We start from the raw sequence: 22,676 nt of genomic DNA on the forward strand, positions 1-22,676 counted from the left end.
TGAGGGTCCAGATTGCGGGGTCTCAGGAGAGCTGGGAGGGGAGTCCTGCACTGGGGTAGGATTGAGGGGTCTCAGCAGAGCTGCCAGGGGAGCCCCAGGCTGGAAGAGCAGGGTGCTGAGGGTCCAGATTGCGGGGTCTCAGTAGAGCTGGGAGGGGAGTCCTGCACTGGGGTAGGATTGAGGGGTCTCAGCAGAGCTGCCAGGGGAGCCCCAGGCTGGAAGAGCAGAGCGCCAAGGGTCCAGATTGCAGGGTCTCAGTAGAGCTGGGAGGGGAGCCCTGCACTGGGGTAGGATTGAGGGGTCTCAGCAGAGCTGCCAGGGGAGCCCCAGGCTGGAAGAGCAGGGCGCTGCGGGTCCAGATTGCGGGGTCTCAGGAGAGCTGGGAGGCGAGCCCTGGACTGGAATGGTGCGGGGCTGTGGGGCAGGATTGATGGGTCTCAGCAGAGCTGCCAGGGGATCCTGAGGGGTATCAGCAGAGCTGGGAGGGGAGCCCCAGGCTGGAATAGCGGGCGGCGGGGGGGGGGGGAAGCTGTGGGTCAGGTTTGTGGGGCATTACTGACCACATTTTGCAGAGCCCCTGCCCTGCCGCTGTGGACGCTGGGCGCTCCGGGGTGCAGGGGAGCCGGGCACCAGTGTGCCCTGGCCAGGCTGCTCGCCCCTTTCCCCGCACCCCTTCGCGGGCGCCTTTCCCAGCCTGTGCCGGGCGCCGGCCCCTCGCTGGGAGCTTGGGTGGGCAGCGCTGCCTCCCTCCTCCGGAGCCGTGACGGGGCCATCAGCCCTTCGGGGCGGAGTGCAAAGAGCCCGGCCTCCCGGGCCTGCAGCGGGGGGGGGAGCCCCGGGACACGCCTCCTCCCGAGGAGAACAAAAACCAGCCCCCAGCGGAGCCCAGCCGGGTAGCGCAGCGCCGAGCCGAGCCGAGCCGAGCCCAGCCCAGCCCAGCCCAGCCCAAGGTACGTGCCTTGGGGCAGCTGCTCCCACGGCCGGGGGCCTGGACGCTGCCCCATGCCGGCCGGATCCCCCGTGGGCTCCCTCGCTTGCAGAGCCCCCAGCCCCACGCCCTGCATCGGGCAGCAGCTCCCTGTCCGGCCAGGCCCGGCCCAGCCCTGCTCCGGGGCTTTCCACCCAGCCCCACCCAGCGCCGGAGCCTGCATCAAAGGAGCCGCGCTCCGGACCATTAGTGTGAAAGCCAAGGGCTTGAGTCAGAAAGGAGCTGGCCAGTGTCCTTTTGCTCTGGGCAGTTGGGGGAGAGGGATAGATGGTGGCGGGGGGAACCCTGGTTCTGTTATTACGCGGATTTTGTGCTGCCCTGGGAGGCTGGTGCCCAGGGAAGTGCTAAGGGGCACCGGGTCTGGTTTAGCTCTCTTGGACCCCAGTCATCAAACGGGGCTGTTCTCCAGAGCAGGGCAACTTTGCACTGCTCCCAGCTACAGAGCCAGCCGCATCCCTGTCTCGGTTACGTGCGCACTGAATTCGGAGTGACTGCAAATCGAGCTGGCTTGGAGGTGCTGAATTCAGAGCAGGGTTTCCGGGTTGCTCCCTTCTGCCCCCCCCTCCCCAAAATCTTTAGGGGAGTCATCCAAGTGCATGGCTCTGCTGCTGCCGGACCAGCACCGGGATGAGCTGCCCAACGCAGGCTGGGGTTGTAAACGTCTCCCACGCCCCAAAGCTGGGTTGTTCGGAAGAGAGGTTCAGAACTCGGGACCAGCTGAGTCTCTCCTCTGGGTTCGGGTTGCAAATCCCAAGGCTGACTGGTCCAGGGGCTTTGTTTCAGGTCCAGGTTTTTGAGGGTCCCTTTGGATTGTAACCTGTGCTACCAAATATCATCCCTGTCATGGCTACACAGACAGAGCTCCCCACAAGCTCTGCTAGTCCATTGTATTTCAGGGCTGTGAAGTTGTACATCCCCAATGTCCTCCCCACATCTCCCTGTTCCTGGCTCTGGCAGGCAGGTAGGATCTTGCCGCTGTTCAGAGGAGTTCTTCAGTCGTGTAGTGTAAAGCTGCCTGCGTCTCGGCCCTGTTTCAGCAGTAACGTCAGCTTGTTACAATGGAATCCCATCACCAGCCGGTGTGTCCAAAGACTCCCCCACACCTGCCGGGGCAGCATGTTAGTCTTGTGCACGGATTTCTGTAGCAGGAGAGGGGCTTGCCCATGCCACAGCAAGTGCCAGGCAACATCCTGGGCTGTGTTTCGGTTTGACTATTGTGATCTACCTCTCTGAGCTTCCAGGCTGCCTCCGTTGCACGCGGGGCATGGCAGGAACCCTCTGAACAAAGCGGCATGCTGTGACGCTGGGAGACCCGTGGGTGAGGATGGAGTAATCATCATGCTATACTTCTGGGTGAACGTAGGAATGAAGGGTTCATGCTGCTGGCTGGAGCTGCGCGTGGTGGGGTCTGGTCTGGGGCAGGCTTCATCTGCACGCGAATAGCTCTGTGAGTGCTCCTCAGTCCTGCGTTTTAGCAGCTCCCCCTATTTCAGTCTTGCACCCCTGTTAGCTCTGCCAGTGGCCCTCAAGCCTGACCTGCAATGGCAGTAGTCCTACGTCTTCCTGCAGCCCTGTCTGTGCCCCACAATGCTGACGCCCCACTCGCTTCCCCCAGATCACCTGTTCTTCCAGACCTGGGCCAAATCATGCGATGGGGTTTTGACGCAGAGTCCACAGTGACTGTTTACTGAGACCTCCCCAACTCGTTTCGCCTGGGACCAAAGTCTGGAAATGAGCTTGGTCTTCACACCACCTCTTGCCAGTGCTTAGACCCTTTGCTTTTTTGAGCATGAGTAGCACCCATCCTGGTGGATAAAGGCGTGGGCCCAAGTTCTGATCTCTGCGATTGTGGGGAATCCTACAGCCATGTTTTTTGACATATTTGGGGGGAAATGTGTGAGGCTGAGGGGAAAATAAGACTGGACACAAGGTGTAAGTTTTTAACGGTGAGAGTCGTTAACTCTTGGAACATGTTACCCAGGGTCGTGATAGATTCTCCATCACTGACCATTTTTAATCAAGGCTGGATGTTTGTTTTTCTAAAAGATCTGCTCTAAGAATTATTGTGGGGCCATTCTCCGGGCTGTGTTACGCAGGAGGTCAGAGGAGATAATCACAATGGTCCCTTCTGGCCTAGGAACCTAGGAATTTATGAACATTTGAACAAGAAAAGCAGGCTGACATCATCCTGCTCAGTGGCATTTCCGCCTCCCTCGTGGCAGGAAATTATGTGTGCTCTGTATCTCGGAAGGGAGGCTGTCTGTGTGATTATATCTAATGGGGAAACCCGACCTATAGCTCCTAGAGCTCAAAATTGTGAGTATCCCTGAAGCAGCAAAGAGAACTTCACTAGTGCCCTTCATTTGGGGCTCTCAAAGCATTTTGCTATCTCTAGTTATAACCCACTCTGAAGTAGGTAAGAATTTGTATTTCCGTTTTGCAGATGGTTGTGGGGAAGGGGAACTGAAGCTCTGAGCAGAGGGGACTTGCCTAAGTTCAGTAGCAGGGTTGGGCGTGGAACTCAGGAGTCCTGTCTCCTAATTGCCTTGCTCTAACTTCCCTTTTTGGTCTGGATAAAGGTTGCATTCCTGTAAACTTCAAGGACTGCCTCCTCAGTTGGTGTAAATCAGTGTACTGCTTGCTTCCCTGAAACAACTAGAGTTGTACCGATTTATACCAGCTGAGGATGTGGCCCAAATAAATGATCTTCAGCCCTCTGTTAAAGCAAGAAATCCAGATAGGTGTTGTTTGCACAAATTAAGAGCAGAGATTGTAGGAGGGGGAGTTAACCAGAGCTGGGCAACAGAGCCATCCCTTGGGTAGGGCGAATCAGAGCAACCGCTCCAGGCCCCACACTTTGGGGGGCCCCGCAGGTCGATGCAATTGGCCGGTGCGGTTGGTCCTGGAAGAGATGAATCCGTCCCTTCCACCCCGGGCCCCTCACCCCCCTAGGGATGGCCCTGCTGGGCAAGGTACACCAGACACTTACTAGCTGGTGTAAACCTATTTGCTGGAGGTCAGCTCAAAACATGAGGGTCAAGGGCCAGTGAGCCAACACCTTGGTGAGAAACCAAGCACTGGGATACCAGGGAGAGGGAAGGTATTGAGGTTGCTAATTGACACAGGGACACCTCTTCCCCCCCATGCAGAGCTTTGGGGAGGGGTTGTCTTGGCTCCTCTCTCCCATTCCTTGTGGCTGCACCTTATTCCCAATGAATAGCCTGCAGCTGCTCAGAGCTTGGCAAAGGTAGTGCCAAGATACTCCTCCCTCTGCCCTCTGGGCAGGCTGTTACAGAGGCTTGGTATGAACTGGATGTGTGGCTTGTCTCTCTACTTGGGAGGGTGGGGGTTATTCAGTGGTGTTTTGTGCCTTTCCCAGCCAGAACCCCAGTGCATCTTAGAGCATCTGTACCGAATACTGCCTTAGAACTGGTGAGGTCTGCTTCAGGATTCTGTCTCCTGGGGAGGGCAAAGCAGCCCATAGAGCCTAGGATCTGACTCTGTTCTCAAAAGAGAAAAGGAGGACTTGTGGCACCTTAGAGACTAACGAATTTATTTGAGCATGAGCTTTCGTGAGCTACAGCTCACTTCATCGGATGCATACTGTGGAAACTGCAGAAGACATTATATACACAGAGACCATGAAACAATACCTCCTCCCACCCCACTCTCCTGCTGGTAATAGGCCATCCAAAGTGACCACTCTCTTTAAAATGTGTATGATAATCAAGGTGGGCCATTTCCAGCACAAATCCAGGTTTTCTCACCCCGCCCCCCCCAAAAAAACCTGGATTTGTACTGGAAATGGCCCACCTTGATTATCATACACATTTTAAAGAGAGTGGTCACTTTGGATGGGCTATTACCAGCAGGAGAGTGGGGTGGGAGGAGGTATTGTTTCATGGTCTCTGTGTATATAATGTCTTCTGCAGTTTCCACAGTATGCATCCGATGAAGTGAGCTGTAGCTCACGAAAGCTGATGCTCAAATAAATTGGTTAGTCTCTAAGGTGCCACAAGTCCTTCTTTTCTTTTTGCGAATACAGACTGACACGGCTGTTACTCTGAAACCTGTTCTCAAAAGGTACCTGGTATGTGCTAAATGACTTGCATTAAATAGGGCTGGTCAGAAAATGAGGGAGCAGGGGAAATTCCCTGCAGGAAAACCTTGCTTTTTGCTGAAAAAGCAAATAGCTTGCTTTTTGAATCTGCCCCCCATTCCGCAGCCTGGATTTTCCATGGAGAGCACACACTTCCCATCAAACTGTTCAATTAGTAGAAAACCCCAGTTTTTTCCAGACTGGGTGGAAAACTTGCAGCCAGCCCTCTTGTGGAATGCCTGGGGATCCATGCGGTCCTGTGGCTGCAGTAGCTCATTCCTCAGGAATTTCACTGCCCTTTAGCACTAATGAACGGCCATGTATGGTAACCTGGCTAGTGCACAGTGGTCTGGTGTTTACATGGCCAGCTCTTTCTCTTCTGTTGTGGAGCAGGCTCAGGGACATGGCTTGTCCCCCCCCGGTAGCAGCAGAGGGCTCGGCCCGGTCTCTAGTGGAAATTTTCTGCCTCTCTCAAAGCCACTCCTGAATATGGCATGACTGAGTCTGTCTGGGTTTGGGGAAGCTGTCTGCTTGGAAGGCCAGGTGTGCGCTGGCAAGCTCTGTGTGCAGATCCTGTGCTAGCCATGGGCTGCTGCTAGTCTCTCTCTTTCATGGACCCTAACTCATCCTGTACTGACTCCATGCTCCAAGTCAAAACCCACGGAAAGGCCTCGCACAGTGAGTGCTGCTCTCCTCAGCTAGACTGATCTGGTCCCAGATTGCACTGGTCATCATGCTGCGAGGCTTGAGACCTGATTCTCTTTTCTCTCGCACTGGTCTGATGTGCGTGTATAAGTTGGGCCATTTCCAGCACAAATCCAGGTTTTCTCACCCCCCCACTCCCATACACACACAAACTCACTCTCCTGCTGGTAATAGCTCATCCAAACTGACCACCTTGATTATCATGCACATTGTAGGGAGAGTGGTCACTTTGGATGGGCTATCACCAGCAGGAGAGTGAGTTTGTGTGTGTGTGGGCGGAGGGTGAGAAAACCTGGATTTGTGCTGGAAATGGCCCATATTAATGATCACTTTAGATAAGCTATTACCAGCAGGACAGTGGGGTGGGAGGAGGTATTGTTTCATGGTCTCTGTGTGTATATAATGTCTGCTGCAGTTTCCACGGTATGCATCCGATGAAGTGAGCTGTAGCTCACGAAAGCTCATGCTCAAATAAATTGGTTAGTCTCTAAGGTGCCACAAGTCCTCCTTTTCTTTTTGCGAATACAGACTAACACGGCTGTTACTCTGAAACCTGATTACTTCCAGTAATCAGGGCGACTTTAAATCAGACCCCAGTCCCTGTGGTCCCTCTCTAGATTCCTCCCCCTCAGTTCCAGACTCTGACACTAGTTTCCAGGCCATGTGAGAGTTCTCCTGGATAAATAAGTGTGAATTAACTTTACAGGTGGGATTTCATGCCACACTGTTAAATGCTCTACTGCAATCCAGGTGCATTAAATCTGCCCACCTCCTCTGCTAAATAACCTTTTAGTATAGCCAGAATTAATTGGTATCTAACCTTTTCCCCCCACATTGCATTGTATAGCTGTCCCCTCATCTCTAAATCCAAGGCAATTGCTGTATAAATCATGCTCGCCCATTATGGAGTGTAGAGGATGGACAGACCATCCGTGAACGTTCTTACACTGGAATGGCGGAGAGGCGCACCGGGAGCTACTTTCTGCAGTGACACCGTGGTGCTCTTCAGAGGTCCTAATGAGGCCGGATTCTTGTCTGCAGCTGTGCCTAGCCTGAGGAAGGGGAAATGGGATGGAGCTACACAGACTTCCTGCACATTCTAAGGATCTGGCCCAAGCCATGTGGGGCCAGACTTGTTAAAGAGCCAGATTTCCAAGTGCTCAGAGCCCCTGATTGGGGCCAGGGGGTCCAAAATAGTCAGCACCCAGCACACTGAACTCTGGTGAAAATCCGTCCCTGTGTCACCCACCCTGATCCTGGCCACTGTAGACTTGTTTCAAAATCACCCAGAGGCACTGAGCAAGGTCAAGCAGCTGTTGGTCCCCTGAGGGAGAAGGGCAGTGAGTGTGGTGGGGTAACAGGTCAGGATGACATGTTTCTCTTCAGAGAAGTAATGCTCAGATTTTCATACTCATCACCCCAGCGGTGGGATTCCCCTGCCTGATCAGACCTGCCATGGTTTGTGTCTGAAAGGTGGGAAAAACCCATGAAACTTTTACAAGTGAAACTCCAGGGAGAGCTTGTAAAACTGGTGTTTTCAGATTGGTTCAACTATACTGGGATAAGTGAAGCAGTACAACCCCGTCGGGTGAATGCAGTTAAACCAGTGTAAAAGTGCCTTATACGGGTATGGCTTACTCCCATGTGAGAGGGGAAACAAGCTATACTTGTAGACACACATTTATACCAGCATGACTGTAGCCACACGAGGTGTTGAACCATTTTAATTGTTTTGGTTTAAAAACAATACCCCCCCCCCAACGGATGACGTTCTACTGTGTATAGAGCAGGCCTGAGTGGAATGAGCATATTGATCTGAAGATACTCCGTGACAAGCCTGCTGTCCTGGGTGCAAAATACAATAAGCAAGACCCCCGTCTACTAACAAGTTGGGCCTCCTACCACTCCAGTGCCCACACCTGGGGCTCATCTAAATACTGTTCATGCAGGATCTGGAGCCCTCCTGCGGGTGAATCAGGTTTGTGTAGTGAAGGAGGCAGTTGCCTGTAGGACCCCAACTTGTTTGTTGCAGCAGTTGAAAGGCATAGTGTGAACGAGGCAGGGAACTGCAGCAGGAGAAAGGAGGGTTTGATGGTTAAGGCAGTAGAATGCTGCCCTGGAAAACTGGATTCTTCATGATAAGTGCTGCCCAGAGCCTGCCTCACCCTTTCCCGTGCCCTCCCACACCCAAACTCTTCTGCTGCTGCGGGGAAGGGCGGGGTGGCCCAAGACGCTTCGCTTAGATCAGCTTAATTTACGGCCGCAAGGTAAGCTGATCTAAGCGAAGCGTCTTGGGCCACCCCGCCCTTCCCAGCAGCAGCAGAAGAGTTTGTCCCATGCCCTCCCACACCCAAACTCTTCTGCTGCTGGGAAGGGCGGGGTGGCCCAAAACGCTTCCCTTAGATCAGCTTACCTTGCAGCCGTAAATTCACAGGCCCAGCCAGTTTTAAACAAATCAGATTGGTACAAATCTCCTGCATGAACAGTTTAAAATTGGGTTTTAAGCCAATTTCAATGAAACTGTATTTAGACGAGCCCCAGGTGTGGGCACTGGAGTGGTAGGAGGCCCAATTTATTAGTAGGTGTGGGCACTGGAGTGGTAGGAGGCCCAACTTATTAGTAGATGGGGGTACTTATTGTATTTTGCACCCAGAACAGCAGGCTTTTCACGGAGTATCTTCAGATCAATATGCTCATTCCACTCAGGCCTGCTCTATACACAGTAGAACGTCCTCCGTTGGGGGGGATTTATTGTCTCTGCCACAAAGTTCCTGTGTGATGCTAGTCTAACCCGCACATCTCCTGTCACCGTCCAGTGGCACCAAGACCACTGAGAGATTAATGAGGCTGCTACAGCCTTAGCTAAGAGCCCTGTGGCTTTTAGCTCATGCAGTAGAGGCTCATGCATTTAGCTCCAGAGGTCCCAGGTTCGATCTTACCCACCAACGTCGGGGGTCTGTTGGCCGTACACTAGTCACTTAAACCCAGCTTTTCACAGGTGATCACTAACAAGTGGATCCCTCATTTTCTGGGTGCCTGGCTTGATATCCTGGGGTCTGGTCTGCAGAAGTGCTGAGCAGTCACAGCTGCGGTCGAATCACTGGGAGCTGAGTTTTGAACATATCAGTGCTGTGTGATGCTAAGCACCCTGGAAAATCAGGTCCTAGGCATCTTTGATTGGGCATCCAGATTTAGTGGATACTTTTGACCTTAATTTGTCTGTGCCTCCGTTTTCCATCTGTAAAGCGAGGATAATACTCCCTCATCTCACAGGGGTGCTATGAAAATAACTAAGTTTGTGAGTCACTCCGATACTATTGTGATGAGTTCCACAGGAGGAAAGGCCATGCAGAAATTAATAATTCTGCCTTCAGAGCAGCGTTTTGCTAGTGTGCAATACATAAAGCATAGGCCACACACTAACAATAAGGAGAAAATTAAAACATTGAATAACTGCTCATTAAGTGAGCGCTCTTCACATTTCAGCCTCTTCCTGTACTAGGCTCAGTCTCTGACCTTTTGCCTCTGGTTAAATATTGGAAAGCTTCCATGGTGACTCTGAATTGCTTTCAGTGTTGGCCTTGTGTGGTTACACACTTCTGTTAACTTGGAAGCCAGACTTCATCCACTGAGCCTGTGACAATGTCAGCAGCCTGAAATCTGCCAATTCCAACTAAAACCATTGAAAGGTTAGTTCCTCTCTGTAGAGTCCCTTCTTGTGTAAAATTCATGCTGCACTTTGATCAGACCCCTGGTGCCCTGTGCAGATTTCATCAGACTTGCAGGAGTAGCTGGATGCAAACGTGGACACAGACAGACCCTCAGCTAGTGGGATTAAATTAAAATTAAATTAATTAAAACTAATGGAGCTACGCTAACTGCCATCAGTGGAGGACCAGAGCCTCCTGAGAACTCCACCCAGTGGGAAACAGGCACATCCGTTCTCCTCTTTCAGTTAACTAACCATGAGGCTGCTGGCTGGCAGCTTTTAACAGCCACCATGGGTTGTAGGATTGCTGGTATCAATTGCTCACCTAGGTTCAGATGCTGCACTGCACACCCATGTGTCAAAGTCTGGGGTGCATGCACCTGAAGTTCCCCTCCAAAGTTCTATTTTCACTGTCCGAACAACTGCAAAGGCCTGAGCAGAATATTCCCCAGTTTTCTTTTCCGATGCAGTATAAATAGTGCTCAGAAGGAATGCATTTCCCCCTTGTGGGAATCCTAGAATATCAGGGTTGGAAGGGACTTCAGTCCAACCCTCTGCTCAAAGCAGGACCAATCCCCAACTAAATCATCCCAGCCAGGGCTTTGTCAAGCCTGACCGTAAAAACCTCTAAGGAAGGAGATTCCACCACCTCCCTAGGGAACCCATTCCAGTGCTTCACCGCCCTCCTAGTGAAACAGTTTTTCCTAATAGCCAACCTAGACCTCCCCCATTGCTCCTTGTTCTGTCATCCGGTACCACTGAGAACAGTTTAGATCCATCCTCTTTGGAACCCCCTTTCAGGTAGTTGAAGGCTACTATCAAATCCCCCCTCACTGTTCTCTTCTGCAGACTAAACAATCCCAGTTCCCTCAGCCTCTCCTCATAAGTCATGTGCTGCAGCCCCCTAATTATTTTTCAGAGTAGCAGCTGTTAGTCTGTATCCGCAAAAAGAACGGGAGGACTTGGGACACCTTAGAGACTAACAAATTTATTTTGAGCAAAAGCTTTCACGAGTGAGCTGTAGCTCCCAAAGCTTATGCTCAAATAAATCTTAGTCTCTAAGGTGCCACAAGTACTCCTGTTCTTTTTGCTGATCATTTTTGTTTCCCTCCACTGGACGCTTTCCAAATTTTTCCATATCCTTCTTGTAGTGTGGGGCCCAAAACTGGACACTGTACTCCAGATGAGGCCTCACCAATGTCAAATAGAGGGGAACGATCACGGCTCTCTGGCAATGCCCCTACTTATACAGCCCAAAATGCCATTGGCCTTCTTGGCAACAAGGGCACACTGTTGACTCATATCCAGCTTCTCGTCCCCTGTAACCCCTAGGTCCTTTTCTGCAGAACTGCTGCCTAGCCATTCGGTCCCTAGTCTGTCGCGGTGCATGGGATTCTTCCGTCCTAAGTGCAGGACTCTGCACTTGTCCTTGTTGAATCTCATCAGATTTCTTTTGGCCCAATCCTCCAATTTGTCTAGGACCCTCTATATCCTATCCCTACCCTCCAGCGTATCTACCTCTCCTCCCAGTTTAATGTCATCTGCAAACTTGCTGAGGGTGCAATCCACACCATCCTCCAGATCATTAATGACATGGAGCCATTGATCGTTACCCGTTGAGCCAAACAATCTAGCCAGCTTTCTATCCACCTTATAGTCCAGGGGTCAGCAACCGATGGCACGCGCACCAAAGACGGCATGCCAGCCGATTTTTTTTTTTTTTTTAATGGCTCACTGCTGCCTGCCAGGTCCCAGCCGCCGGCCCTGCTCAGCGCCAGGCTGGGACCCCGGCAGGCAGCAGCGAGCCATTAAAAATCCTGCCTGCCCCGGCCTGCTCTTCTCTGCCTGCACCCCCCCCCCCCCCACGCGGGGGCAGGGTGAAGAAGCTTGGTCCTGCTGGCTGCTGCTGCAGGGCAGGCAAGCTCCCCCTCCCTCACCCCTTCCCCCAGTGTGCCAGGTTCCTGCCCCTCCTCCTCCTCTCCCTGCCACCCATCAGCTGATGGCCCTTGCAAGGGAGGGGGAGAAGCAGAGCCAGAGCGCTCTCCCTGGTCTTGGGAGGAGGTGGAGAAGAGGTAGGGACAGGGCCTTGGGGAAGGGGGGGTGGAATCAGGGCATATCCCCTCCAGCCCCCTGCTGTGAGCCGCTCTGGACAGGGGGCTGGGAGCACCCCCACGACCCCAGCCCACACACCCAGCCCTCTGCCCTGATCTCTGCACTCCTCACACACCCTCTGCCCTGACCCCTGCCTCCACCATGACCCAAGCCTTGACTCCTGCACCCTCCTCACACACCCCCAGCCCTGACTCTTGCACCCCCAACATTCCCACCCCCACCATGAGCACCAAATGTGAGCTGCCCAAGTAAGCACTCCACACCCAAACCTCCTGCCCCAACCCTGCGCCCCCTCCCTCATTCTAGCTTCTGGCCAGACCCTACACCCCAACCCGCAGCCTGCTCCTTCACCCCCAGCCCTGGGCTCAGTGCACTCCCTCAGTGCAGAGAGAGAGGAAGAGAATGGGTAGAACCAGGGAGAAGGTAGGTACTCACTCTGTGGTCAGGGCTGGGATCCCAGACTGGCAATGGGCTGAGCGGGGCCGGCAGACGGAACCCCAGACCATTAGTGGGCTGAGTGACAGTGGCCTGAGCCCCTCAGCCCACTGCCAGTCTGGGGTCCCAGCCTCAGGCCCCGCTCAGCCTGCTGCCAGCCTAGGTGAATGGAACCCCAGGCTGGTAGCGGGTTGAGCGGGCTGGCAGCATAAGATCAGCATTTTAATTTAATGAAGCTTCTTAAACATTTTTAAAACCTTGTTTACTTTACATATGACAATAGTTTAGTGATATAATGTATAGACTTTTAGCAAGAGACCTTCTAAAAAATGTTAAAATGTATGACTGGCACGTGAAACCTTAATTTAAAGTGAATAAATGAAGACTTGGCACACCACTTCTGAAAGGTTGACGACCCCTGTTATAGTCCATTCATCCAGCCCATACTTCTTTAACTTGCTGGCAAGAATACTGTGGGAGACCGTGTAAAAAAAATTTCCTAAAGTCAAGGAATAACATGTCCGCTGCTTTCCCCTCATCCACAGAGCCAGTTATCTCGTCATAGAAGGCAATTAGATTAGTCAGGCATGACTTGCCCTTGGTGAATCCATGCTGACTGTTCCTGATCACCTTCCTCTTCTCTAAGTGCTTCAAAACTGATTCCTTGAGGACCTGCTCCATGATTTTTCCAGGGACTGAGGTGAGGCTGACTGGCCTGTAGTTTCCCAGATCCTCCTCCTTCCCTTTTTTAAAGATGGGCACTTCATTAGCCTTTTTCCAGTCGTCCAGGACCTCCCCTGGTCGCCATGAGTTTTCAAAGATGGCCAATGGCTCTGCAATCACATCCGCCAACTCCTTTAGCACCCTCGGATGCAGCACATCCGGCCCCATGGACTTGTGCTTGTCCAGCTTTTCTAAATAGTCCCTGTCAATGTTCCTTCCCCACTCTGAACTCTAGGGTACAGATGTGGGGACCTGCATGAAAACCCCCTAAGCTTATTTTTACCAGCTTAGGTTAAAACTTCCCCAAGGTACAAACTATTTTACCTTTTGCCCTTGGACTTTATTGCTGCCACCGCCAAACATCTAACAAATACATAACCGGGAAAGAGCCCGCTTGGAAACATCTTTCCCCCCCAAAATCCTCCCCTAGCCCCCTTTCCTGGGGAAGCTTGATAAAAATCCTCACCAATTTGCATAGGTGAACACAGACCCGAACCCTTGGATCTTAAGAACAATGAAAAAGCAATCAGGTTCTTAAAAGAAGAATTTTAATAGAAGAAAAAGTAAAAGAATCACCTCTGTAAAATCAGGATGGTAAATACCTTACAGGGTAATCCGATTCAAAACATAGAGAGTCCCTCTAGGCAAAACCTTAAGTTACAAAAAGACACAAAAACAGGAATATCCATTCCATTCAGCACAGCTTATTTTATCAGCCATTTAAACAAACAGTATCTAACACATATCTAGCTAGATTACTTACTAAGTTCTAAGACTCCATTCCTTTCTGTTCCTGGCAAAAGCAACACACAGACAGAGAGAACCCTTTGTTTCTTCCCCCCTCCAGCTTTGAAAGTATCTTGTCTCCTCATTGGTCATTTTGGTCAAGTGCCAGCGAGGTTCTTTAGCTTTTTAACCCTTTACAGGTGAAAGGGTTTTTTCCTCTGGCCAGGAGGGATTTAAAGGCGGTTAGCCTTCCCTTTATATTTATGACAGTCCTGAACCGCTTCTTTCTCCACAGGGGGCTGGTCACCTCCTCCGCATACTGTGCTGCCCAGTGCAGTAGTCTGGGAGCCGATCTTCTTCCTGAAGACAGAGGCAAAAAAAGCATTGAGTACATTAGCTTTTTCCACATCCTCTGTCACTAGGTTGCCTCCCTCATTCAGTAAGGGTCCCACACTTTCCATGACCACCTTCTTGTTGCTAACATACCTGTAGAAACCCTTCTTGTTACTCTTAACATCCCTTGCTAGCTGCAACTCCCAGTGTGATTTGGCTTTCCTGATTTCACTCCTGCATGCTTGAGAAATATTTTTATACGCCTCCCTGGTCATTTGTCCAATCTTCCACTTCTTGTAAGCTTCTTTTTTGTATTTTGGATCAGCAAGGATTTCACTGTTAAGCCAAGCTGGTTGCCTGCCATATTTACTCATACCTATTATGGGGTCACTTGTCCTGTTTGTTTTATTAATATCCATGCTGATTCTTTTAGATCTTCCTTTTCGTTGAAACATCTAGTAGTGGTCCCACAAGTCAAACTCCTTGTGACGGGGTCCCCAGGGTGCAACCTGAGCCCCCCAAACCCACCAGCCTGGGCTGTACCTCACACTGTGATGCTGATGTCAAGCTACAAGCCTCTGGCAGGCACTGCACTTACACAGCCACCCACAGGCAGGGACACACCCAACTGAGTTACATGAATGATCTCCCAGCCCCTCATGAACCACCAACAGAAAGGCTTCAGTCAATTCCCTCCAGCTCCCCAGCCTTGCACCCCAGGACTGTACTGTCTTGCACTGGTCAGAAGCCTGTCCAGTGTAAGTTCATTACTTAGTTCGCCACTGCCTCAGTGTGGAGTGGATATACACTAGCCTTTGTAAACTGAGCTGAGATTTCCCAAGCACTTCAACCAAAACAACACTGTTTTTAGGCAAAATATAAAACAGATTGATTAACTACAGGAAGAGAGATATTTTTTTTAAGTGATTACAAGTAGCAAACATAGAGATCAAAGTTGGTTGCCTAAGAAATAAATTTGCCGTCTAAATTCTAACTCAAGCCCACTAAGTAAGATCTGAATCAGATAATCTCTCATCCTACCAGATGGTACAGCTTAAAATACACAGACTGGACCCCCTTCCAGCCTGGGACCAATCTTCCCCAGTTCAAAGTCTTTGTCTTCCAGATGTTGAGACTGGGGGGAAGGAGAGGCCAAGTGATGATATCACTGTCTCTCTCTCTTTTTTTTTTTTTTTTTTTTTTTTAAATACCTTCTTCCAGCTGCTAGAAAGATCCTTGCTGTGACACGGGTCAGTCCGGCCCCATGGCATACATGTCTTCTCTGGGATAGTGGAATGGGTCTTGATGAATCATTAAGCCTGTCTGGCTATTGATGGCTGCTCCTTTGTCCCGACTGAAAGGTTGGCTGTGGGCGTCTACCAACGTCCCAACGTATTTCAGTAGTAAATATAGCAATACTTCATAATAACACATACAATTCAACAGGGTATTAAGGTTCAACAGACCACAACTTCTTAAATGATACCTCACAAGGCAAACTTTGTACAAAACACATCGTAATCATATAATGGTGAATATAGGGGTTCCAGGGTGTTACTTTGAGGTATGGAGTGTCACACTCCTCCAGAGAGATTTAATCTGTGGCTAAGTGCTTGAATCACTTATTTAGATTGCTGTTTGTGTTGCACTGAAGGAGATGTTGGTACAAGTGGTTACAGCTTCTTATCACATCCCAGTCCACCTTTCATATCAGTTGTCTCTACGGCATGATCACTGATTTGATCTCCGCTCATGCTAAAGGGCTGGAATAGGGACTTAAGTTGTCATTGTGGCTACATTTCAGTGATGATGGCATTGAAAATGTCTCTCCTGTAGGATTGTCAGGTGAATCAGTGATCTGCTTCAATGGTAGTGTTTCATTCAGTGGCATGGTTGTTCTTGGAGAATTCAAAGAAACAGATTCTCTGCCTTCTGAGCATGAATTCTCTCAATCTCATCACTAATATCGAACCGTGTTAGCTCTCATCAAGAAGAAGTGGAATTATTTTTTTTCACTCCGTCCATTCGGTTGCTTGTTTCCTTCAACTTCATCCATGAGTGAATTGTTGGGGACGCGCTAAATGTCGAATGCCCCTTTCCCATGTTGAGCCGAAGCTTTCACACTTACTGTGGCTAGAATAAGACATCACCTAGTGAATTCAAAATCTGAAGATTGGGATAAAATGAACTCAGCAGTTTTACACAGAACTAAGTTCTAAGATGCCTGGCACAGCTTTCAGAAAACGCTAGATTCTGACAAATCAAACCCTTCCTCAAATAGCTCACAACTGCACAGACTCCCTTCTCCAGAATCCTGTGACAGCTGATTGCTACCATTAACAATGCCTCTCTCCCCACTCGCCAATGGGACGTGATCAAAGTATCTGCCGAGCAAGTGGAATAAAGAAAGTAGATTGGAGAGCGTCTCTTGTCCTCTTCATGTGTTACACGATGGTGAGGTGCAATGAAACTGAAAGATGGCAAACTCAAAACCCACAAAAAACCCCAAAAACCTTTTTGCGCACACACTGTGTGACTTAGACTGGGGAACGCGTTGCCACAGGATGTCACTGAGGTCAAGAATTTAGCACTGGCTGTTAGAACTCTGGATATTCTTGTAATCCATATAAATCTCTGATCCCTCTTTGAGTCTTGTGAACAAACTCTGAAGGGCTACAAAAACCTCATGATTTAATCCGGTCATTTATTAGCAGGGGTTAGGTTGATGCCTTAATGGGGGGGGCAGATTATCTCACATCTGTCTACTGAGCGGAGGGGGTTGGACCTTCCTCTGAAGCATCTGGTACTGGCCACAGTCCAATGGGACACTGGACTAGACTGGCCAGACCCCTGATCTGGTCTGCTCTTCCCTATGTTCATTGACTACACCTCCTTGGCTCTCCTGTTCTCCTACAAACTCTGAACCCTTAGAATAATGTTCTTGCTGCTTTCTGATCCCTGCTGCAGCCTCTGCCAGTTGGGTTTTCCCCACTCACAGTGTTCAAGCTCTCGTGTGTGAGTTGTGGATTGAGTGTGCATGTGGGGGGAGGGGGAGGGAGGAGGACATAGATTGAACAATCAGAAGACCTCCCTCCACTAGCGGTCCCACAAGCCCATATTTCTGTGAGGTAAACTGAGGCCGTTTTGTTTATTGGCGAATCTATTTATACCATGTTCACTGATGAAATCTCTTGTGGTAGACTTGCTAGGAGACCCCAACCCATGCACACTCTCTGTCAAAGTCAGATTCAGGACTCACATAATTTGTCACACCACTCTGTTTATTAGCAAAGCACTTTGCTAATGGACCCAGATGTGAGCCCCTCTCTGAGGTTCAAGATAAATTATTTGTACAGCTAAGCCAAAGCCAATTTAACATAAGAGACAAAAGAAAGAGAAACTGAGGTGATCAGAGACTGGCCCGCTCCCCACACCAAAAAGCAGGTCCAAGCCTTTATTGGGGTGGCAGGATACTAACGAAGATTTGTGCCCCACTTTAGCGCCATAGCCACCCCCATCACTGAGCTATGCAAGAAGGGGAAGCCAGACAAGGTGGTCTGGACCGAGCAGTGCCAGGAGGCTTTCCGGGCGCTGAAGGAGGCTCTGGTCCATGGACCAGTTCTGGCAAACCCAGACTTTGACAAGCCCTTTGTGGTGTTCACCGACGCCTCAGACACGGGACTGGGGGCGGTGTTAATGCAGGAGGATGAAAAGGGGGAGAGACACCCCATCGTGTACCTGAGCAAGAAGTTGCTACCCCGGGAGGAACACTACGCGGCCATCGAGAAGGAGTGCCTGGCCATGGTGTGGGCCCTCAAGGAACTAGAGCCCTATCTCTTCGGGCGACACTTCACCGTGTACACCGACCACTCTCCCCTGACCTGGCTGCACCAGATGAAAGGAGCCAACGCCAAACTCCTGAGGTGGAGCCTGCTCCTGCAGGATTACAACATGGACGTGGTCCACTTGGTCCACATGAAGGGAAGTGCCAACCTGATAGCGGATGCACTGTCCCGGAGAGGGGGCCCCGAACTTCCCCTGGTCACTGGTCAGAGTGACCCCGCTCAGTTCAGTCTCGAAGGGGGGAGAGATGTGAGGATGTGACTCAGCAGGGAGGGGGGAGTGTTGACCTGGGAATGTGCCCTGGGGTGGGGAGACCTGAGAGCCTGTCACCTGAGCCAGGAGGGGGAGGGGGAGGTAACACCTCTGCCCAGGAATGTGGACGGAGACTGCAGCAGGGAACCTGCTGGGTGGGTTTAGTTTTCAGTTTGGGGCTGGGTGGAGGAACACAGGGAACCCCAGGGCTGGGGTCTAAGCTCCCTGCTCCCCCAGAAGGACTCAACTGAGGGGTCCTGGTTTGTATCCACAACCTCTGTTTTGGACTGTGTTCCTGTTGTCCAATAAACCACCTGTTTCACTGGCTGGCTGAGAGTCTCAGTGAATCCCAGGAAGAGGGGTGCAGGGCCTGGACTCCCCCACGCTCCGTGACAGACCCATAGCACCGCCCTCCGGTGCCAGGCATCTTAGAACTTAGTTCTGTGTAAAACTGCTGAGTTCATTTTATCCCAATTTTCAGATTTTGAATTCACTAGGTGATGTCTTATTCTAGCCACAGTAAGTGTGAAAGCTTCGGCTCAACATGGGAAAGGGGCATTTGACATTTAGCGCGTCCCCAACAATTCACTCATGGATGAAGTTGAAGGAAACAAGCAACCGAATGGACGGAGTGAAAAAAAAAAATTCCACTTTTTATTCTATTGGATGTAAGGGGTTTCTATTGGAACTTAACTTGGCTGCTTCTGGTTGTGTCTAGTTGTACAAGATGGAAGTGTAATCGGGGTACAGTTGTGTAAAAGAGTAATCACAGTTCAAGGGATGTTAGGCAAAAGAGAATTTTGTGTGTGTGTGTGTGTGTGTGTGTATAGTGCTAAAATCTGAAGCTGTGTCTCAGCTATTACCCGAGAATAAACTTATAGCTTGGTACAGCAGAGAAACTATTGCAAACATGGTCTGTTGCACAAGAGGGGAAACTGAGGTACACCACCTCATGAATTTCATAAATGACCAGTGAGTGGGGTAATTCACTAGCCTGACTATAGAACAAAATAAGTACAGCCTGGAGGTAATTCTTCTGGTTTTCCTGCAATTAGCAAGGGAATTTGGAAAAGAAAGTGGTATTATTATTATTAAGCAATAATCTGTCCCCACCAGGGGGGTGGAAATTGTTTCTTTTATTTTTAGACTCTACAAGCAAGCTGGCGCCAGCGGAAGAATAACTCAGAATACCATGGATATGTGTTTTGTGGTTGTTTGTCTGTGGTGTTTGTCTTGTTGCTAGCATTGTTGTGTTTTAATGAACAGAAAACCTCATGACATGGGTGGGGGATGGCTTCAAAAGGCTGACCTTGGAGGGGGGAGATGTGTATGGGCATGGAAAAGGCTAACTCGGGAGAATCCCAGAATTCAGTGGCCACTGTTAGGATCTTGGGACAAAGACCGAGTAGACGTCTTAAAAGACAAACTCGGCCAACCTAAAACTAAATTGGCAAGAGGAGAGGTTGATTGTTTCATGCAGTGGTGGGAAGAGGCAAATCATAGATGGACAGAATCAAAACTTGCCTCTCTCAAAGATTCTGGCTTCCATCCCACCAGATGCAACTCATTTTACTGTTGTTGATTTGTGCTCTGCTTTCTTTTCTGTCCTGGTTCACCCTGACTCCCAGTTCCTGTTTGCCTTTTCTTACAAGGGGCAACAGTACACATGGACCACACTGCTCCAGGGGTATACTGAAAGCCCGTCATATTTTTCCCAAGCATTAGCCCGAGACCTTGCTGACCTTGTTTTCCCGTCCAGGTCCACACTAGTCCAATATGTAGATGATCTACTCCTCTGTTCCCCTTCATTGTCTGCCTCTGAAACTGACTCTTTAGTGCTCCTTACTGCCCTAGCAAATAAGGGACAAAGCTTCTCGCTCTAAACTACAACTCTGTCAAGCTTCTGTCACATACCTCGGCTTTCTCCTCTCCCAGGGTTCCCGTGCACTTTCACCCGCGTCCAAGCTATCCTTAGCTTTCCCCGACCTCGCTCCCCACGCCAGGTCCGGAAGTTTTTAGGCATGGCTGGATTTTGCAGACAATGGATTCCCCAATATGCCTCCCTTGCAAAGCCTCTCCAGGAACTCCCCCACACTCCGTGACAACTGGTGGCAGTTGACAAATATACATGCATATCTTCTTTGCATACTAACATTTACCAATCTCCTAGCTCAGTAGGAGCTCTAAGTTAATTAGTTTGAGGACCCATTGTCTCACACTCCTTAATGTTTCTCTTCCTGACAACTATATTTCAACAAACCATATTTCAACAAACCCTTCAAGTAGCATTTCTTTAATGAATTATAATTTCAATATAATTAATTCTACTTTCACAATCCCTCCTTTTGGTCAAGCTACGCAATGACCAACAATGACTGGGTTCCACATATCGATCGTTCTTTATCTCTCTGTTCATCAGTGATATTTAAAATAATCAAATAATCAAATAATCAAAAAGGGTAAAAGGCTTAGAATAGTCAGGCAGCCCTAAGGCAGGGGCAGAAGCTGAACCCTGTTTGAGGGGAAAAAAGGCAGAATTGGCCTCAGGGGGCCACGGCATGGGGTCAGGCACAGAGAATCGAGTGAGTTCCTGGAGAGGCTTTGCAAGGGAGGCATATTGGAGAATCCATTGTCTGCAAAATCCAGCCATGCCTAAAAACTTCCGGACCTGGCGTGGGGAGCGGGGTCGGGGAAAGCTAAGGATAGCTTGGACGCGGGTGAAAGTGCACGGGAACCCTGGGAGAGGAGAAAGCCGAGGTATGTGACAGAAGCTTGACAGAGTTGTAGTTTAGAGCGAGAAGCTTTGTCCCTTATTTGCTAGGGCAGTAAGGAGCACTAAAGAGTCAGTTTCAGAGGCAGACAATGAAGGGGAACAGAGGAGTAGATCATCTACATATTGGACTAGTGTGGACCTGGACGGGAAAACAAGGTCAGCAAGGTCTCGGGCTAATGCTTGGGAAAAATATGACGGGCTTTCAGTATACCCCTGGAGCAGTGTGGTCCATGTGTACTGTTGCCCCTTGTAAGAAAAGGCAAACAGGAACTGGGAGTCAGGGTGAACCAGGACAGAAAAGAAAGCAGAGCACAAATCAACAACAGTAAAATGAGTTGCATCTGGTGGGATGGAAGCCAGAATCTTTGAGAGAGGCAAGTTTTGATTCTGTCCATCTATGATTTGCCTCTTCCCACCACTGCATGAAACAATCAACCTCTCCTCTTGCCAATTTAGTTTTAGGTTGGCCGAGTTTGTCTTTTAAGACGTCTACTCGGTCTTTGTCCCAAGATCCTAACAGTGGCCACTGAATTCTGGGATTCTCCCGAGTTAGCCTTTTCCATGCCCATACACATCTCCCCCCTCCAAGGTCAGCCTTTTGAAGCCATCCCCCACCCATGTCATGAGGTTTTCTGTTCATTAAAACACAACAATGCTAGCAACAAGACAAACACCACAGACAAACAACCACAAAACACATATCCATGGTATTCTGAGTTATTCTTCCGCTGGCGCCAGCTTGCTTGTAGAGTCTAAAAATAAAAGAAACAATTTCCACCCCCCTGGTGGGGACAGATTATTGCTTAATAATAATAATACCACTTTCTTTTCCAAATTCCCTTGCTAATTGCAGGAAAACCAGAAGAATTACCTCCAGGCTGTACTTATTTTGTTCTATAGTCAGGCTAGTGAATTACCCCACTCACTGGTCATTTATGAAATTCATGAGGTGGTGTACCTCAGTTTCCCCTCTTGTGCAACAGACCATGTTTGCAATAGTTTCTCTGCTGTACCAAGCTATAAGTTTATTCTCGGGTAATAGCTGAGACACAGCTTCAGATTTTAGCACTATACACACACACACACACACACACACACACACACACACAAAATTCTCTTTTGCCTAACATCCCTTGAACTGTGATTACTCTTTTACACAACTGTACCCCGATTACACTTCCATCTTGTACAACTAGACACAACCAGGAGCAGCCAAGTTAAGTTCCAATAGAAACCCCTTACATCCTTTAGTGATTTTGATTACATTACCCAATAGTAAACAATTTTGATCAGATTCTCTCTCTGTCTGCTGCCTGCAGCAGTCCCTTATAGATCATTTCTGTGGGAAAAGGGCCCGTTTTCCCTCAGAATAGCTGTAAAGGCTTCTGGGGATAGAAGCGTAGTGGTGGTAGTAGCCACTCTACCTGACCCCCTTAGCCTAGACCATTTTTCCAGAAATTTACAGGAGTCCGGACTCTTCCTAAAATACATAAACTGAGCCGGCGTTCCTTTAGGGAACTGTCCCAACTTAGACGTCTGGTTACCCATACAGGAGGACTTCACACACCAATCACACAAGAAGGAAAGTCGGCTTCGTCAGAGCGATGCCCGGTGCAACGAAAGGAGCCCACAGGCTACTGCCTCAATCGCTCTTGCTTTCACACCAAGGGTTTTACCCAAGGCACGGTGCGGCTGCGATTGTGCAGATTTCACTCACTCAGACCGTGGGGAGAGGAACCCTTTGGTCAACCGATCACCGGATGGAGATGGCGCCCAGACTCAAACACACCACAGGCGGGACGGATAGACACAGAGACAAGACAGTTCTCAGTCCGGACAAAACACAGAAATAATTACCTGACCAGATTCCTGATGTCAGATCCCGGGATCCCTACCAGATCAGAGTGGGAACCAACAGGTTTGATGGCGTAGACTTCACTGTGGTCATGCACCCTTCCATTCTGGTGGAGGACCGCTC

The 22,676-nt window shown here is 49.8% G+C and overlaps 1 protein-coding gene across 1 annotated transcript in view; it reads left to right on the forward strand.

Annotated features, from left to right (window-relative positions):
- Positions 1-783: 783 nt before the first annotated feature.
- The window catches only part of CSRP1 (cysteine and glycine rich protein 1), a 37,869-nt gene continuing 15,976 nt past the window's right edge, over positions 784-22,676 (forward strand). The window contains exon 1 of the mRNA XM_073319631.1: positions 784-950. The gene's annotated coding sequence lies outside the window, so the exon portion shown is untranslated. The remainder of the gene's footprint in view (positions 951-22,676) is intronic.

Source organism: Lepidochelys kempii, chromosome 21, assembly GCF_965140265.1.
Source record: "Lepidochelys kempii isolate rLepKem1 chromosome 21, rLepKem1.hap2, whole genome shotgun sequence".
Taxonomy (NCBI): domain Eukaryota; kingdom Metazoa; phylum Chordata; order Testudines; family Cheloniidae; genus Lepidochelys; species Lepidochelys kempii.